The following is an 18,170-nucleotide window of genomic DNA, read 5'->3' as shown; positions in this document are numbered from 1 at the left end:
AGAAAAGGCAATTTTGAGCCTTTTAGAGCAGTTTTGGGCTTATTTTGGATAGCTTGTATATGGAGCAACATTGATGGACGAATTTGGAGTCAAAAGAGGTTAGAAACATGCTACAAATCAGAAAAGGAAAGTTCATGACAAAGAAGATAAGGAAAGTGCAAGAAAAGAGAAAACATTATCCAAAACCTTATCCAACCTTATCTTATCCAAACATTATCTTATTTTATCCTAACCTAATCTTATTCCACCTTAATCCTAGCTGCAAGTGGACCTAAAAACCTAATTTCTAGAAGCCCTATCTGACCCTAAAAGGGTGCCACACCTTCCCCCCCTTTTATGCCTTCTAGAACATCCAAAATCAGCCATAAAACACTTAGTTTCTAGAAGGCCCAATTTTGGACGAAAATTCTTAAACCTATTTCTGATTGGATTCTGATTTTATTTGGCCCTTTTTCTCTTGGATTTGGATTGTATAAGTCCATATCTGAGATTGATTGTGCTAGGACTTAATTCCCAAACCCTTGCCGCAACCTAGGGGCCCTAAACACTTATATTGGTTAGGTTTAACCCTAAATCTGATTGCTAGGGTTTTGCCATGCTATATATATATAAAACTTAAAGTTGCCGCACCCTTTAGACACCTTAGGCAGCCATTCAATATTCAATTCATTCATCCATTAACATCCGCCACCATTCATTCAGAAAACACATCTTGTGCCGCAAGTCCTAAGGAGAAGAAGAAGCACCGTGGCTTCCATATGAGAAAGACCATCTTGTGCCGCAAGAAATCTGCATCCATTGGAGACTTTCAGAGTTCTTTCTTCCCTTGTTTCGTTTCCATGTTTATTTTAATTTGCTTTTCAATTGTTATGAATATGTGTAACTAAGTTTTTCTTAGTTAGGGGTGAATTCGAAACCATGGGCATATGTTTTATATGAATTGATTTCCTCCAGATTTTGTTTCTTGAATTGTGGATGTGATTTACTTAATTGATTTATTGAGAACTTGTTCTTGTGTGTTGATTAAGGATGCATACTTAGTTTTCATACATGAATTTGATGCTAGGATATAAGGAAATTTCACCTAATCGTTATGACCTTATATTCATAAGTAGTGGAAATCACTAGTCATGATTGTATTAAGTAAATTCTAGGCAAGAGTATCATGTAATTCATAGTTACAAATGCCTAGTCAATACTTAGGATTTTCAAAAAACTTAATGATCTTTGATTTTATCTCTATTATGCAGTTCATGTAGGGAATTTGATAAGAATAATTTAATTGTCGATGCGTATTCCATCAAATTCAATGAAACTAGGAAAATCTGAAAGTTAATTTGTGTTTTTCACAATTAATTTGAGGCATTGTCATTCATGGTTTAAAAATGATAAAATTTGGAAATCAATTTATGTTACATATGTGCATGTGTGGAGAAGAACCCCCTAACTAGCCTTTTTCCCATTCAATTCACCTAATTTAGTGCCTAATCTGTTTAGTTTACAATTTGTCCATTTTAATTAATTTCGTCCAAATCACCCTTTAGAGTCTAGTTTGAGTCTATTTGAGTGTTTTGGGCTGTTTTGAGTCTTTTTACGTTGTTTTGAGTCATAAAGGTCTAGGTAAGTGTTTTAAAGTTTAATTCTGTGTTTTTTAAGTCAGTTTAGCATAGATTAGCATCCCTAGTTAATCCCCGGTTAGAACGATCCCTACTTGCATATATACTACAATTGTCACAAATAGGGTTTAATTTGTGTGTCAACATAATTTTCACACCAAGGGGTTATCACTGTTAGAGAGGTAATAGTTTTGGGAAGCTTGGTTTTATTGCTGACTCACACTTTCTGTTTTGTACCCCTTCAGATTTTAACTACTGAGTTTGTATCGACGAGGATATATGGCTAATCTTAGTATTGGTGGCTACTTTTAAGGGTATGATTTTTACCCACACTACTTTACTTTACTTATGCTCTGACATCGCGTGTGAAATGGGTTCGCTCCCACTCGTAGTGTCACATCCCGGCTCGGGCGGGACCACTTCCCGGGCCCGCTCCACCACCGTAGCACGATATTGTCCGCTTTGGGCCCCGACCACGCCCTCACGGTTTTGTTTCTGGGAGCTCACACGAGAACTTCCCGATGGGTCACCCATTCTGGGAGTGCTCTCGCGCGCTACTCACTTAACTTCGGAGTTCCTACGGAACCCGAAGCCAGTGAGCTCCCAAAAGGCCTCGTGCTAAGTAGGGATGGGAATATACATTTAAGGATCACTCCCCTAGGCGATGTGGGATGTCACAATCCACTCCCCTTAGGGGCCCGACGTCCTCGTCGGCACACCACGACCAGGGTTAGGCTCTGATACCAAATTGTCACATCCCGGCCCGGGCGGGACCACTTCCCGGGCCCGCTCCACCACCGTAGCACGATATTGTCCGCTTTGGGCCCCGACCACGTCCTCACGGTTTTGTTTCTGGGAACTCACACGAGAACTTCTCGATGGGTCACCCATCCTGGGAGTGCTCTCGCGCGCTACTCGCTTAACTTCGGAGTTCCTACGGAACCCGAAACCAGTGAGCTCCCAAAAGGCCTCGTGCTAAGTAGGGATGAGAATATACATTTAAGGATCACTCCCCTGGGCGATGTGGGATGTCACACGTAGCGCACTCTGGTATTTAGACACTTTTAGGTTCAAATTTATTCATATTTTATACATTACCACACTTTATGGCTTCGTCACATTCCAGGTGTTGGCCAACACAGCTCGATTTGAGATCCTAGTGAACATCCCAGGTTCGGGTGTGTCATTTTGTCTCATCTTGAAGAGAACAAGAAGTAACCATGCTAAATTGCCTAATGTCACAGACTTAAATATTTATTGTTGTGTTCATACCTTCAAAGTATCCAAACAGAGTACATGAAGTTATTAAATTTAATTTTTTTTTTAAATGAGAAGAACAACACCGATAAATTCTTAATACAGAGAGCTAAATAAATATATGTCTAAGCTTGTAGGGGTTTTGTAAATTTGATCTAATAGATGTAGAATTTAGGTTTGAAAGTAAATAGATGTATATCTTTCAAACTGCAGTATCATATTGATTAATGTGAACAAAAGTATAAAAAAAAATTAAAATATATGAAATTGAGGACTTACTTGGATTGAGAATTTATGTAATGTCAGTTCACTGCTGTACTTTCATGAACAAAATATAGGGTTAATTTTATACAATTTAAGACAGTGGAGAGATAAATTGGTACATCATTTCCCAAAATGTCATGAAATGATGTTTAAAGATTATAAAACTATGCAAAAATATCACAAACTGCACACCATGTGTATTAAGAGGATGGGCAAATTTTATAAAACTTATCACCAAATGAAAATAATAGTGTGAAGTTTGATTAAAAATCAGAAACTGCAAACCATGCATATTAAGAGGATGGATCAAATTTAGCTAAATAGGTTGCTCTCTGCAATATAGAGATGTTTTTTATGCTCCATTATTCGGAAGAAAAATACAGATTTCCATCTTTTCTCCTGATAGGAATTAACTATCAGCAATTTATATACAAACTTTATTATTTGACCTATCCTAAATGTATAGCCAATGTAACATCCCTCATCAACCAACGGAGAGGAGATGGTGTGCCTTATATGTACATGCCCACCTCCATATAGCACGAGGTCTTTTAAGAACTCACTGACTTCGGATTCCATCAGAACTCTGAAGTTGAGCGAATTCAGGTGAAAGCATTCCTAGGATGGGTGACCCGCTAGGACGTTCTCATGTGAGTTCCCAGAAACAAAACCGTGAGGGAATGGTAAGCTCAAAACGGACAATATCGTGCTATAGCGGAGCCGAGACTGGGATGTGACATCCAATTTTTTATCTATGCATTGAAAGGTTTAAGATAAACATGGAATAGTATGAGTACAAATGCTCCCACCAAAGATCCACCCTCTCCACATGCTTTAACTTAGTGAAAGAATACATTAGGTGTAGAAGAATTATTAAATCTAATCAATGACTAACAGGAACGGTGCATGGATAGATTTAACAATTCTTCTATTGGTAAGATGTTCCTTAGCTTAATTAAAGCATGTGGAGTTGGCATATCTCTAGTGGGGACGTTTATACTTAAGACTTTTTTATGTTTAACTTAACCTCTCAATGTGTAGGCAAGGAATTGGCCATGTATTTAGATTAGATAAATAGAAGATAGTCTGTATAAATTAGTAGTAACTAATTCCCTTGAGGAGAAAGGTCAGTAAATATTGGATTTAAATGTAGAATAGTAATGAAAAAAAAGTAACAAAACGTTAATTTATTTTACATACTGTTGGATCCTTGTATTTACATGTTTTTGAAACCTATTTGTTTAAGTTATGACATACCTGTTGCATTAGTGACTTCTGTTCTTTTTCTTCAAATTATTAAACAAACCTTTTAACTGATTAACCATACCTGGAAACCAATTTTACAAACTTCATTTATTTTATTTTATTTTTGAACAATCGATATTATCTACACTAAGGGGGAGGGGTGAGCTTAGCCTCACAATGGGCTAGCAATAGTGTGGTTCAAATTCACCTTTGGCGAAAATCGAACCTAAGATCTCTCACTTACGAACTTCATTTATTAAATATGATTAAATACAATTATTTCAGTAAAGTAAGCAATTCGAAACAACACAGAGTTAAAGACAATGGGTGATGTAATGGTTAAAAACTATGTAAACCATGTAGATATATAAAAATTGAGCACTTACTTAAGTTGAAGGTTGAGAATGCTTTTAGTAGCAGGAAAAGTATCGTTAGATTGAGTTTGCTGTGATGATTATCTTCTCTGTAGAAAGCAGTATCAGATGAAAGTTGAAAAAAATGTAAGGTCATGTTATATTTGCTGAGAATAAAAGTAGTATTAGTGAAACGGATGTCAAAATTTAACAACCTACAAAACATTTTACTGAATTAACAAAACTCGAAATACCCTCATCGTTAACCAAACACATATAAGCTTTGCCATGCAAAACAAATTTTATGCATCTGTTTATTTAAATAAGAGTTAACAGCTCCTTGTCCACATTATCTTTCCAGTAATACCTAATTATCAAAAAATTAGAACCAAACAGATTGTTTATTATTGACCTGCTATATATATTACTTTGCAACCACCATAGAACACTATTTGACAACGAAAGAAAATGAAATGCCTCATCATTGAGAAAAATTGATAGCATGAATGTTCTTGATCCTTAATAAAAAAAAGTACTAATTTTCAGAAAGGTAATTGAATCACATACCTTAATTCAGTAGTTACATGATTGATTAACTTAAGTAAATATATGGTTGAATTCATAATTAAGCTTTAATTAGTCACTCAAGCTTTTAAACCTCTGTTAAAGCTTCAAGCAATCTTAAATACTTTCCTTTTCAAACCCTTTTTTGTCTCTGTCCATTGATCTAAACAAAACTTTAATTAAGCATTCAAGCTTTTAAACCTCTGTCAAACCCTTAAGTAATGTTAAATACTTTGCTTTTAAAGCTTTTTGGTTTCTGGACATTGATTTAAACCAATAACGAAAACAACTCTAAAAAATAAATGGAAAACAAATTGAGGCTCTTTTGTTAAAGAACGATTAGAATCTGAAACCACAACAGATACCAATCAGAAGCATAGTGAAAAACGGCATCAACTCAACGCGCAACGCATTAACTCAAGACACAACCAAATTATCAGGCTTTCTTTCAAACAAATACAATTTTGCAGCAAAAAATTATACACACGGTAAACCAATTTGTTACAGCCAGCATAAACACAACAGAGAACCAAATTGCCACAGTTTTTTTCAAACAAATATAATTGGGAAGTAAAAAATTACAGAGAGAGAAAACCAATTTTCAGGGTTTCTTTCAAACAAATACAAACTGAGAATCGAAAATTACACGTAGTTGTTTTAAAACATACTCAAGTTCAATATAATTTCTTTGTCAATAATCTGAAGAGGCAGCATGCGATTAGTCACCAATTTCACAAAAAAATTGTCCCAACCTGCAGATCCGCAGCAAAAACAAAAACAAAGACCTTAAATTTCTTGGCCTAGAGATAGCAAAATGAGGATAAAACATTGAGAACAAACTAACCTTGAAGTTCTTGCCCCGACGATCGCAAGATGAGAACAAAACGCCGAACAACAAAGGATTCAATACGGGAGAGACTGGAAACTAAATCCAAAAAAAAAAAAAAAAAATCAAACGTAGGATCTCTTGCGAGACTATTTTCCGAAAGACAAAGAAAGGATTTGAGAGCAAAAGACGGGCTGACGAAGAGGGAGAAAATCGCAGACTAATGAAGGTGAAAAACGAAGGGGAAGGGTAAAGCAAAAAGATGCGGTCGAAGCAGCGAAACAAACGATGAAATACCCGTGCCTGGGAAGGGCGTAACCAACTTTCCACTGTAGAAAAGTGGAAACAGTACTCAGAGCAATGAAGAAACCGAGGGCATTGTCCCCCTTTCACTATTAATAAACAATGTCAGAAAATTAGGTTTTAATATATGTATATAATTTTCCTCGAATGATTTTCTTTAAAACTTGAAAACTTTGACTTAAGGAGTTTAGGTTGGAATTTAATTTGTGATGTTACCATCAATTTAAGGTCTCATTCTAAACCCTAATTACTTTGAGAACCAGTTCAAGTGAAACTTGAGGAAGAAATGGTTTCTTCTCACTTATTAACACTTTGTTCGTGAACTTTGAAAAAATTGGTAGATAGTTTGCAATGGCTTTATCATTCGTTCTTGTTATAGAGAAATAATCGATTGTCTTCTTATCCATTACCCATTTGACTTCGCTACCTTGTTTGTTGTTTGCTTCATATGTTCATAGCAGTTATCATTGTCTGTTTTTTTTTTTTTTTTTTCCTGAGTTGGCTTGTTTTAAAGCTCAACTTCAAAAGGCAAGGTAATACCCTCAAAAGCTTGCAATTTGGAAAGAGTGAGTTGATGAAACTGGGGAAGGAGAAGCTTTAGAGTTAGCTTTTCATGGGAAAAGTGAAAACTTATGTTCTTATGTTATTTGATTCTTATAAACCCATATAATTCATCCAAATATATAGCCATTCAAAACCATAGGTCTATAGCCCACCAATTATCCAGCACTCAGCTCGCACACCCAACCATTTAAATGCCCACAGGTTTAGTACTGCTACTCGGTTTCTTATGTTACTGTTGTCCCTAAAAATTACAAAACCTACGTGGCACGCAGACCGAGTAACTAATAGGCTAACTAAGTCATTCGGTTGAATGCGGGGCGTGCCGAGCTCGGCCAAGGAGTAAAATTCGTTGTTGTCGCGTTGAGTGCGTTGCTGACTTCTTAATCTTGCGACTGCGACCGAGGAAGGAACACTCTCGGTCTTTGGGTTCTAGAGCCTGAAGACGAGGTTGTTAGTTCTGCGAAGTTCACAAATCGTCAATGCCTGATTCGGTCACCGTGATTATGTTCGTAAGAGTATAAGCACGTCGAATCGACACTAGACTATACAGACACAAATATTCAAAGGTGATGTATGTCTTAATGGTGAATGTGGCCGTCAGAATACCGAACTCTGAAACTTACCTGTGAATACCCAATCATAAAACCACTTGGCTTCTGATACGCCGAATGTCGTAACTCGTGACACCTTACTTCGCCGAGAAGGCTGATAAGATGACCCTTGCCAATAAAGATTTGAAAACCCTCCTCAGCCGAGACTTGGATAGGTAACCAATCGGCCTCGACGCAGTGCTGTTTATCCAAACTGAAGATGCTCCTTGGTCGGCTGATTCTACGGCGATAGTGCTGTTTATCTAAACTGAAGATAATCGCCGGTCGACTTCACAGTGCTGTTTATCCAAACTGAAGATGTGTTGGTAGAAAAAGAAAAGGGAAAATCTCAAGGTGTTTGAGAGGTTTTGCGCAGGGCAATTGTATATTGAATTCAAGGTCCTTCTTTGTTGCATGATTTCTTGTATTTATAGCACCCACTCCTTGAGACCGAATCAAACCCCTATCTGGATTGGGAGTCCTTACCCCGTTCCACCTTTACTTCGAACAACCTTACTCCCATTAGGACTTTGAACTTACCCCTCTTCGAGGCTTTATTTCTTGCTGGTCGAGAATCCTAGTTGCACCAGGACTTCCTCGACCCTCTTTATTTATCTGGACTACTCCTTCTTATGATAGGACTCGACCGACCCTGCTAAATGGCCCAGAATCCATCAGGCAACCCATAGTATTTGACACAGCTTTGGGCCGAGCACAACCCTATGCTCGGCCCAACAATATTATTTCGAGCCTAAACATTGCCCCCTCGCTTCTGAGGTCACCGACTGTCAACCTTTGGTCAGATTTCAACCTTGAAGAAGCGGAACCATCTTTTGCTCTTTAGACTTCATTGTTCTTGATAACCATTACTATGCACATTTATGGGATATGGTTGCACTATCCTTGTTACTCCCGACGTACAGCCACGTGTCGACTCTCTGCCAATCCTACCAACTTTCAATCATGGCCCTCGAAAACGTGCACCCACTGAAGCGTCTCTTCCTCATTAATGCATTAAAACTGCCGCCGCACGCAATTGTGCGTCCTGGATCCTTGAAAACCCCGATCCTATCCTTGTAGGTTCCCAAAATATCTGAAATGATTGGGGCCATTTCCCGGTTAAATTTCCCCCCAATTCAAACTCTAGTGCTTTCGAATACCAAACGTTTGATCTTCTTTCTGAAACGTTTATAAATACCCAAATTTCTACCATTCATATCTCACGCTTTCAGAAATTTTTAAATCTTCCCTTCGCCATTCTTGCTCAAACTACGCCCTCAAGCTTATCTATTTGAAACCCCCTTTTTAAACCTACGCACTACTTTATTCCTTACCCATGGCCTCTTTCATCTCCAAGCTTTCCGACGAGTGCAATAAATGCAAGGACTTCATCGATCGGAGCGCCATCAAAACGCTACGCTTCAAAAATGACCTAGCCACCACTCACCAAATTCTGGGTCCACTATTCAAAGATGCAGTGTCGTTGTGCATCACCAACCTTCTCAAGGAACAGTGCTTAACACCCTTGCTGCAGGGGTTTGATTGGTCGAAATGGTGCCTGGCACGGCCCCAAGGAGCTTGGCCCTCGACTACTGCAGCCTGGGCTGCCTGGGTCGACCGAATGAGCGCATTCTTCGGCCAAGAGTGGAAAGCTCTCGGCATTTATGACGCCATCATGTTCTCGACCATGGAGATCACCATGGATAGAGAACTGCTCATAGCGGCCCTGAGTTTATGGTGTTCGGCTACCAACACCATGATCCTTCCTTTCGGCCCTCTCGGCCTTACCGTTCTTGATATCTCGGCTATCCTTGGGACTTCCCTGTCTGGTCTCCCAATTGATGCCGCCCTTTCTGGATGCCCCTCGTCTCTCGACCTAAAAGAGCTGTTCGACGAACGGGCTATCAAGACACTCAGCCGAGGCGATCGGGAGCTTTAGAAAGAAGAGGTTCAGAAGCTACACAAGAACTTCTTCAACTACAACACTCTTATCTTCCACTTCGCCGGCCGAGGTGAGGAGAGCCTTAGGAAGGGAGAACATGAAGCCTTCCTCTTCTATTGGTATAACAAATTCATTTGTTGTACCAGGTCGAACAAATGTTTGGTCAAGAATATGCCGGTGGCTCAGGCCCTAGCCAGCGATCACTCCTTGGCGCTCAGTCCAGCTATCCTCGCCAATCTCTTCCGTTGTTTGGCCGAGACGACCATCAACAAAATCGACCCGCACCAGAACGGACCCCTTTGGGTATTCCAACTCTGGCTGCAGGTTTACTTCTCCACACTTCGGCCCGAGGTCCCCGTTTTCCAGCGTACTGCAGCGCTTGGTCCCCAACTAGCCTCTCGACCGGCGCCTCCTCACTGGGCTGACGAAGTCCTCAAACACTTCTTTGGCCTAGACGTCCTCTCTAACGACGAGTTCCTGGTGTGCCGGCGTCAAGAATACCCCGCCTCGATCAGGCTTCCGGCGGCAGCGTGGGTCGAGACCGAAGATACTGATCTTCGTCAACATTGGGGGTCATTCATGCTGGCCTGCGACCTTCCCCTTAGTTGTGATGCCCGCCGAGCGAGCTGGGTGGTCTATCATCCCCATTTCATCGCCCGGCAGCTCGGCTATCTCTAAGGTTGCCCCGTACCCCTGCTTGCTTCTCGCTCCCTCCTAAGTTGAGGACGCATTTCTGGTTCCTTCGAGGGGGAGTGTAAGACGACGAAATAGGAGTTTCAGGACAAGTGCAAAAAATTTCAGCTTCGACCGACCGTTCCTGAATCTTTGGGTACCGACACCTTTGGGGACTAGTGGGACGAGTACACCCATGACTTCTTCGGCATCTCGACCGAAGATGTGGTAAGCAGAATCTTCGGCAACCGGCCCAGACACGCTTCTGCGGCCCAACCCAAGGAATCGGCCCAAGGTACATTGTCCTTTCGTCCTTTCGTCCTTTGTACTTCAATTACTTGCCCCCTGTTACTGATTACTTCGCTATCTCAGGTGGTCGTGTGTTGAGAAAGGCGGAGGTGGTCGCCGTGGCAGTGGCTAAGAAAAAATTGGTCCCCACGAAGAATACCGTTACCACCAGGCGGACATTATCAACCAAGCGCCCCCACAAAGACGCCAAGACAGGGGATGACGCTCCTCGCCCTTCCAAACGCGTCAAGAAGTTGGCGAAGAAAGGTGACCGGGAGATTAATGTTGTTCCTAGCGACACCACAGGGACAACTGCTCCTGCCAGCTCTCCTTCCATCCCGCCTGCCCCAGCTTCGACGGACCCCCTTCCTTTAGCCGTCCCCACGACTGGGGTTATGGCCTATCCGGCTGCTGTACCAGCTATAGCTTCGAAGCCGGCCATTGTGCTTGCCTTGGGGAAAATGGTCACACCCGTCGAGGCATCCCCTATTTAGCGACCGACGGTCATTCTGGAAGAGGTATGATTCCACCACTATCCTTTGTTTATTTAGCCTTCTAGTTGTGACAAAAGTTTCCTCAGGACGATGAGAGCGACTAGAGTGACGAGATCCCACTGGAGCGTCGCCTTCGACCAGCCAACTCTCCTCCCGTCCATCCTTCTTCTGTGGTCGAGGCAGCCGTCCAACCGGATCCCCCTACGGCGGATCGTGGGAAAAGGCCCTTGGCCGATCCTGAGGCGACGGCCGAAACGCCGTTCCATCCGCAAGATGAAGACCTCCCCATTCCTCCACAAGAAGTTTCCTCGGCCTTTGTAAGTCTTACTTCTTTTTGTTGATTTTATCATGACGCACGTGTTCTTAAAGAAATATTAAATGTCAGGTGCCCGAACGTTCATTTCACCGACAATTTTATGCGTCGACGGGCGTTGTCTATATTTCCTAGCCACCATCGTGGCCATCAAATATAGATAACCTCCATCGGCCGCGTGAATTGTGAAGCAGTCTTAAGCACTGGGCTCGGCCATTAAGTTCCCTGGGTTCGAGCAATGAACTAGAGGGCATGGCCGAAGTCTCCTCCCGGCAAGTCTAAAAACAATCCTTTTGTCATGCACTCCATGCATTTCACATCTTATTTTCCTTTACGAATTTTCCTTTATGTGCAGCCTTCGTGGGAAGTAGAGCTCGACGCTCTTCTACAGAGCACGACTGGTGTAGCCGGCTCCTCTGCTTCCCTGCCGACCCAGCGGAGGCCGTGCCTGAGGCCCAAGCTTTTGTTAAGCTACACGAGCTCCTGTCCCTCTCTGCCTCCCAAGTCCTCCAATGCAAGGGTCTTGACTCCGTTGGGGAGTGCTTAAACGACCTTGCCAGCGGCGGTTACCTAAGCACGGAGAATATCGCCTATCTTACTGACCTTCTGGAGCGGACTCGGCAGCACTTCACTATTTTTGAACAAGCTCTACAGGCCGAGGACGACTTGAAGGCGGTCAAGGTTGCGCATGAGGGTGGGCGGGCGGAGGTGGAGGCAATAAAAGCAAAGAAAGCGCAGTTGACCGAGTTTGATCGCAAGATCTCCGATCTCCAGCGTCAGATTGCTGAGCTTCAACGACAAAGGTATGCTGCTGCTTCAGAGCTTGAGAGGGACTTTGAGGAGAATAGAGCTCGGCTTACGGCCTTCGCTGCCAGCGTGCGGCATATCCAGCAACTGCAGCTTAACAAGAAGACGAGGCAGACTGAGATAATTTTGAGCGAAGTGAAGTGGCTGGAGTTGCAAGCTGCCCTCGAGACCTGTTGGAAATGTGCCCTAAAACCAATCATATGATGATACTTTACGGACATTTCACAATGTTAAACTAATGTAGTTTAAATGTAAAGGGCAAAGATTATTGTTTGAGCCGTCTCATATAAATGTTATATGCTTAAACGATAAGTCCAAGGAATATGTGATTGGAAGAATGCGATCTAAAGAAGTTAGATTCATGAGACCATTCTTTCGTTGACACATCCTAAACGTTCCTGATCATAGGATTGTCAATTGGGCATTGACAGTCCGTTAAGATCAGTACGTGCTATGTCTTCTCTCAGGGAGAGTGACTAGTCTCGAGTCATTGGTGTGTGTGTGACATCAAGACAAGTACGTAGGTGCTCAATAGAGAATGAGTTCACTGAACACGATCAACGAAGAGTTCTCATATTCATGTCACATGAGAACTCATGGTTGGGATAATGCAAATTAGTCTTTTGACCTGAGGCATCACAGTTGTCTTGTGGTTAGGTCCTTAATCTTTGATTATGTCAAAGTCACTCCATCAGGAGGGTGTCCACGACATCGTTGGGGTTAAGCCACTTAGCCATGGAGGCAAGTGAATGCGCAACAAGGGATCTCTAACCTTCAAACTGTTTGAGGGAGAATACTCTATGATATGATTAAGAATCTTTGGCCAAAGTATGAATGAGATTTAGGAATGTGTTCCAAATCACATTCAAGGTAATCATATAAGCACAAGACTCACATTGGATAGTAGACATGAATAAACTATCAAACCAAACAATATGGTCAAGAGTATTGTATTAGAGAAAGACCGTATTGCATTTGTAATCCTAAAACTGAATAGGTTCTCCACCTCTTCTGATTAGCTTGGGTAACCATGACATGCTGCTAGGCGTCAACCATGGTTTGTTGAAGCCCTAAAAGTGTATTATCACTAACGGGAGAATTGAAAGTAAGTTTCAATTCACAATCGATTTGAAAGAGTTTGAATCGCCCACTGCCTCGCTAAAAGGAACCTAATGGATCGTACACCGTGTAAGGTAGAGATTGAAGATTCAACGGAGATGAGTAAGAATAATTAAATGGTTTAATTATTTATGGCAAGGATTAATTAATATGATTATTAATCAAACGAATAAGTTCGTTAAAAGACCTCGAGATAGTTTTGGACCTTAAGGCCCAATGGGCTTCGAACGTCAAGTCCATTGACTTAAGTTGTGTGACAACTTAATGAATAATGATTCAGAAAGGCCCAAATAGCCCAATGAATACCCTAAGGCCGGCCATTTAGAGAAAGAGTGGGTTTTGGACTTATTTACAAGTTTGCCACTCAAATGAATTAAGGTATAAGTGTGACTTTATAGCCAAAATTCATTTAGGGTTTTTTTTTTTGGGGAAATTGGAGAAACACAAACTCTCCTTTCTCTCTAGAAATGGCCGGCCACCCTTGAGGAAAATATCTAGCAATCTTACTTCCTCAAGGTCACTCATTTTCTTCTCCAATCTTACCTTGGTGTGGAGACTTAGAGGTTCTCAATTTTGGGAACTTGGAGAAACCTTTTCATCCATCCAAATCCATGGATCTAAGATGCAAGGAATGAAGGCCCTCTCTTTGGGTGATTAGCCTTTGCTTATGCAAAGAGGAATCTACAAAGGTATTAAGTTTCAACTCACTTTGTTTTTGAGTTGTGTATTGATTCATCAATCTACTAGGCTTTGAATTTCATGGGTAAATGTTTTGTTTTTAAGTGCATACAAGCATGATTCCGCCTTTAATTGTTAATTGCATGCTATTGATGTTGCTTAAATGAACATGTTTTTACAAAATAATCCTTCAAGACCTTTCTCCCTTCGACCCCCTAGAAAATTATTTTTCTTTTATTTTATTTTAGGAGCTTCTCGAATGTATCTGTTCACCCTTTTCTACGAATTAATACAATGGTATTTATTTTTGCATTTCCCACGTGACTGGATAGTACTTTTTCAAAAATTTTCCATTAATCGGCAATTTGTGAATTAAACCGATCCGATCTCTGAGATGATATGCCCCCTTGCCGAGAACTTTGTGAACAATGAAAGGCCCTTCCCAATTTGGCGACCATTTGCCAAACCTGGGGTCTTTAATCCCAACAGGCAACACCATTTGCCAAACTAATTATCCTTTGCCGAACGTTTTTTGTCTGACGCGCTGGTTATACGCTCGCTTGGCAATTTTCTTCTGTGCTATTAATAAGTTACCCGCGTCGATCCGATTTTCTTCCAAGTCTTCTAATTCTTGTCGCATAGCTTGACTATATTCGGCACTAAACACACTACTCTGCTTGATCACTCATAATGAGTTTATACTCAACTCGACTGGTAACATAGCATCGTGTCCGTAAGTTAACGCGTAAGGAGTCGTTTCGGTGGCCGACCGGGGTGAAGTTCGGTATGCCCATAATGCTTTGTTTAACTTTAAATGCCACAGCCCAGGCCTTTCTCTTACCGTTTTTTCGAGAATGCGGATCAACACTTTATTGCTTGCCTCAACCTGCCCATTTGCCTATGGGTAATACGGCGTAGATTGCTCAAGTCGGATATTCAGACTTGCTGCGTGTTCCCTAAACCTGTCAGCCGTGAATATGGTGCCATTGTCGGTTATGATCGTTTCTGGCACGCTGAATCTGGTCACAATATTTTCCTCTACGAAATTGCATACTTCTTTGGCCGTTAGTTTGGCGTATGACCTTGCCTCGACCCACTTAGTGAAGAAGTCAGTTGCTACTATTATTAGTTCGGCGTATGACCTTGCCTCGACCCACTTAGTGAAGAAGTCAGTTGCTACTATTATCTACGCATGTTTTGCTGCCCTCGACGATGGCGTGATTTTGCCAATTACATCCATTGCCCATCCCCTGAATGGCCATGGTTTAGTAACTGAGTGGAGTAATTCGGCCGGGGCTCTCTACACGGCCCCATAAATTCCCTCATATACCTCGGCCATCGCTTGGGCAGCCTCGTGTGGGTCGAGGCACAATAGTAGTAACCCGTCCTCGCCCTTTCGGTATAATTCATTTTGGTATGACACGTAATACGTGGCGAGGACCTTCGTTCTCCGATCGTGTTTCCCATCGGGGTTATCGAGGTATCGTAGCATCGTTTTTCTCCAATCGTTTGGTTGTACCTCGACGACACATACTTCGACGGGGTCTCCCCGTTCTAGTAAGGATGGTAGCGACATTACCCTTGTTCGTATTACGTGATTGCGCTGGAGAGTTTGCTGATTGACCAAGGCTGGGTACGATCGCAGAACTGTGGGTGTTACCCGGCTTAGCTTGCCCCCGTGAGTTGTGCTCCAGAGGCAATTTGGGCGAGTTCGTTGGTGTCTGTGCTGTGAATACGCGAAATATGCTCAAATGTGATCCGTTCAAACGACTCGGCCAGATAAATGGCGACCATGTGATAGGGCGCTAAAGTACAACTCATGCAACATAACATGTCATTGAGTTGGTTAATCACGAGTTCAGAATCATCGAGGAGGGGAACGCGGGATGCTCGTAGATCGTGTAAAATGTGGAGGCCGATGATGAGAGCTTCATACTTGGCCTGATTATTTGTACAGCTGAAATCCAACTTGAGAGAAAAATACCAGCAGTAGTGGTCGAGTGACTGAATGGCAATACCAACACCAGCCGCGGTCAAAGTACTAGAACCATCAAAATGCATAGTCCAATGGTTATCGCGAGTTGTGACTAAACCGATGTCGACGTCGCTACCCCCAAAACCATAAGGAGAGCGGTGTTGGGCCAAAAAATCGGTAAGAGCTTGGCCTTTGATGGCCTTTTGGGGGATGTACTGGAGACTGAACGCGGATAACGCGAGCATCCATTTCCCAATTCGGCCTTTGACGATAGGCCGAGTGGGCATGTAACAAATCACATCTGTTTGGGCAATGACCTGCGTAACAGATGGGAACATGTAGTGCCGAAGTTTTGATGCGGCGAAAAACAAAGCTAAGCACAGTTTTTCGACGGGTGAATAATTTAACTCCAACGAACTCAGATTACGGCTAAGATAAAAGACAGCTTGTTCATGCCCCACATTGTTATCTTGCGCGAAGAGACAACCAATGGACTCAGTGGTTGTTGAAATATACAGTTTAAGAGGTTCGCCGCGACGAGGTGGAACTAGTACGGGTGGTGTGGAAAGGGACACCTTGATTTGCGTAAATGCCGTTTGATGTTCTTCGCGCCATTCGAACTTGTTGGAATCCTTAAGTTGGAGGAGCGTAGAGAATGCCTTCATCTTGCCGGCCAAATTGGCAATGAAGCGGCGGAGAAAATTTATCTTCTCATGCAATGACTGGAGCTGCTTCTTTGTTGTGGGGGGTGGGGCGCTAATGATTGCGCGGGCTTTATTTTCGTCGACTTCAATGCCTCGATGATGCACCAAAAACCCTAAGAAATTACCGACCGATACACCAAAGGCGCACTTGGCTGGGTTCATTTTGAGATTATTCTTGTCGCAGATCATCCAGGTGCGTTTGGCGGCGCTTTGATTTTACCACCACATCATCGATATAAACTTCGACGATTGTACCAATTAAGTCGTGGAATATCGTATTCATGGCGCGTTGGTACGTGGCGCCGGCATTTTTGAGGTCGAATGGCATGACTACCCATTCGTAGGTATTGAGTGCCCCTGGGCAGCGGAAGGCGGTCTTGTGGACGTCGGCTTCAGCGATAAAGATCTGGTTGTAACCGGCATGGCCGTCCATGAAAGATAGCAATTCATGATTGGCTGCAGCATCAATTAGCAAGTCTGAGATTGGCATTGTGTATTCATCCTTGGGAGTGGCCAGATTTAGATTACGGAAATCGATGCAAATGCGAAGGGCTCCATTTTTCTTTAACATCGGGATGATATTGGCCAACCATTTGACGTACCGAGCGGTCCTAATAAACCTAGCTTTTAGAAGCCGAACTAATTCGTCCTTGATGCCAAGTTGTACTTCAGTCGAGAACCGGCGTGGAGGTTGTCGAAAAGGCTTACACCCATCCTTGATGCGTAACTCATGTTCTACAAGGTTTCGGTCAAGGCCTGGCATCTCATGATAACTCCACGCGAAACAATCTCTAAACTCATGAAGCAATTTACAAAGCTCGACCTTCATAGAAGGTGGTAGTAACGCGCTGATAAAAAATGTTCGAGGATCATCGGCTGTGCCAACATTGATTTCTTCCAATGGATCCTTAACCTAAGGCCGGTTATCTTCGAGTTCGGCCGGTGCGACCTGAACTTTGTCAAAAGATAGAACGGGGCCGTTATCAGCTTCGGCCAAAAATTTGACTAAGTTTATGCTGGAATGTAGCTTCTTGGCAATGGCGTACCAATGGGCCAACAGACGTTCCATTGTCGACGAAACCACGGCCTGACGCTTTTCTTGCTTGGTGGCGTTAATCATCGGCATCAGTTAGTAAATCTGTTAAGCCGAGTCTCGCCGAATCCTGTTGGACAGTTTTGGCGCCTACCTCAATAGCTTTTTGTATCGAAATTCTCGTCGGGCGTCCATAAAACTCTGAAGGGTGATCTAGCCGACGTGATCGTCGTAATAGCGAGCCTGAATCATGTTGGTTTCAAATGGCTGATTATCGGCTGGGTGGACTACGACCGATTTGCCGTCCCAAAAGATGAGAACTTGGTATAGTGATGAAGGAATGCAACTAGCTTGGTGGATCCAATCGCGGTTGAGTAATGCATTATAGTCGGTCTTGGAGTCAATTATAAAGAATGTCGTCATGTGGTGACGACCAGCAATGCTGACTTTCAACGGGACCACTCCTTTGGTCTGAGACTTGTCGCCGATGAAGTTGCTCATAGTTATTCCTGACATGATAAGCTCGTTATCAGAACGGCGTAAGGCCTTCATGACAGACATCG

The 18,170-nt window shown here is 42.5% G+C and overlaps 1 long non-coding RNA gene across 2 annotated transcripts; it reads right to left on the bottom strand.

The window, feature by feature from the left end:
- Positions 1–426: 426 nt before the first annotated feature.
- Positions 427–6,634, bottom strand: LOC125471244. Of its 2 annotated transcripts, XR_007253546.1 has the most exons (4): positions 6,144–6,528; positions 4,769–4,845; positions 3,153–3,186; positions 427–789 (listed from the first exon to the last, which is right to left on the bottom strand). It is a non-coding gene; the product is annotated as an uncharacterized LOC125471244 (long non-coding RNA). The 2 variants fall into 2 exon arrangements; XR_007253545.1 differs by lacking the exons at positions 427–789; positions 3,153–3,186 and having other exon boundaries at positions 3,401–4,845; positions 6,144–6,634.
- Positions 6,635–18,170: the final 11,536 nt, after the last annotated feature.

The sequence above is a fragment of a genome, unplaced genomic scaffold, assembly GCF_019419815.1.
Source record: "Pyrus x bretschneideri cultivar Hongxiangsu unplaced genomic scaffold, Pyrus_bretschneideri_v1 Contig106, whole genome shotgun sequence".
NCBI classification, from domain to species: domain Eukaryota; kingdom Viridiplantae; phylum Streptophyta; class Magnoliopsida; order Rosales; family Rosaceae; genus Pyrus; species Pyrus x bretschneideri.
This window is presented reverse-complemented; position numbering and strand designations above follow the sequence as displayed.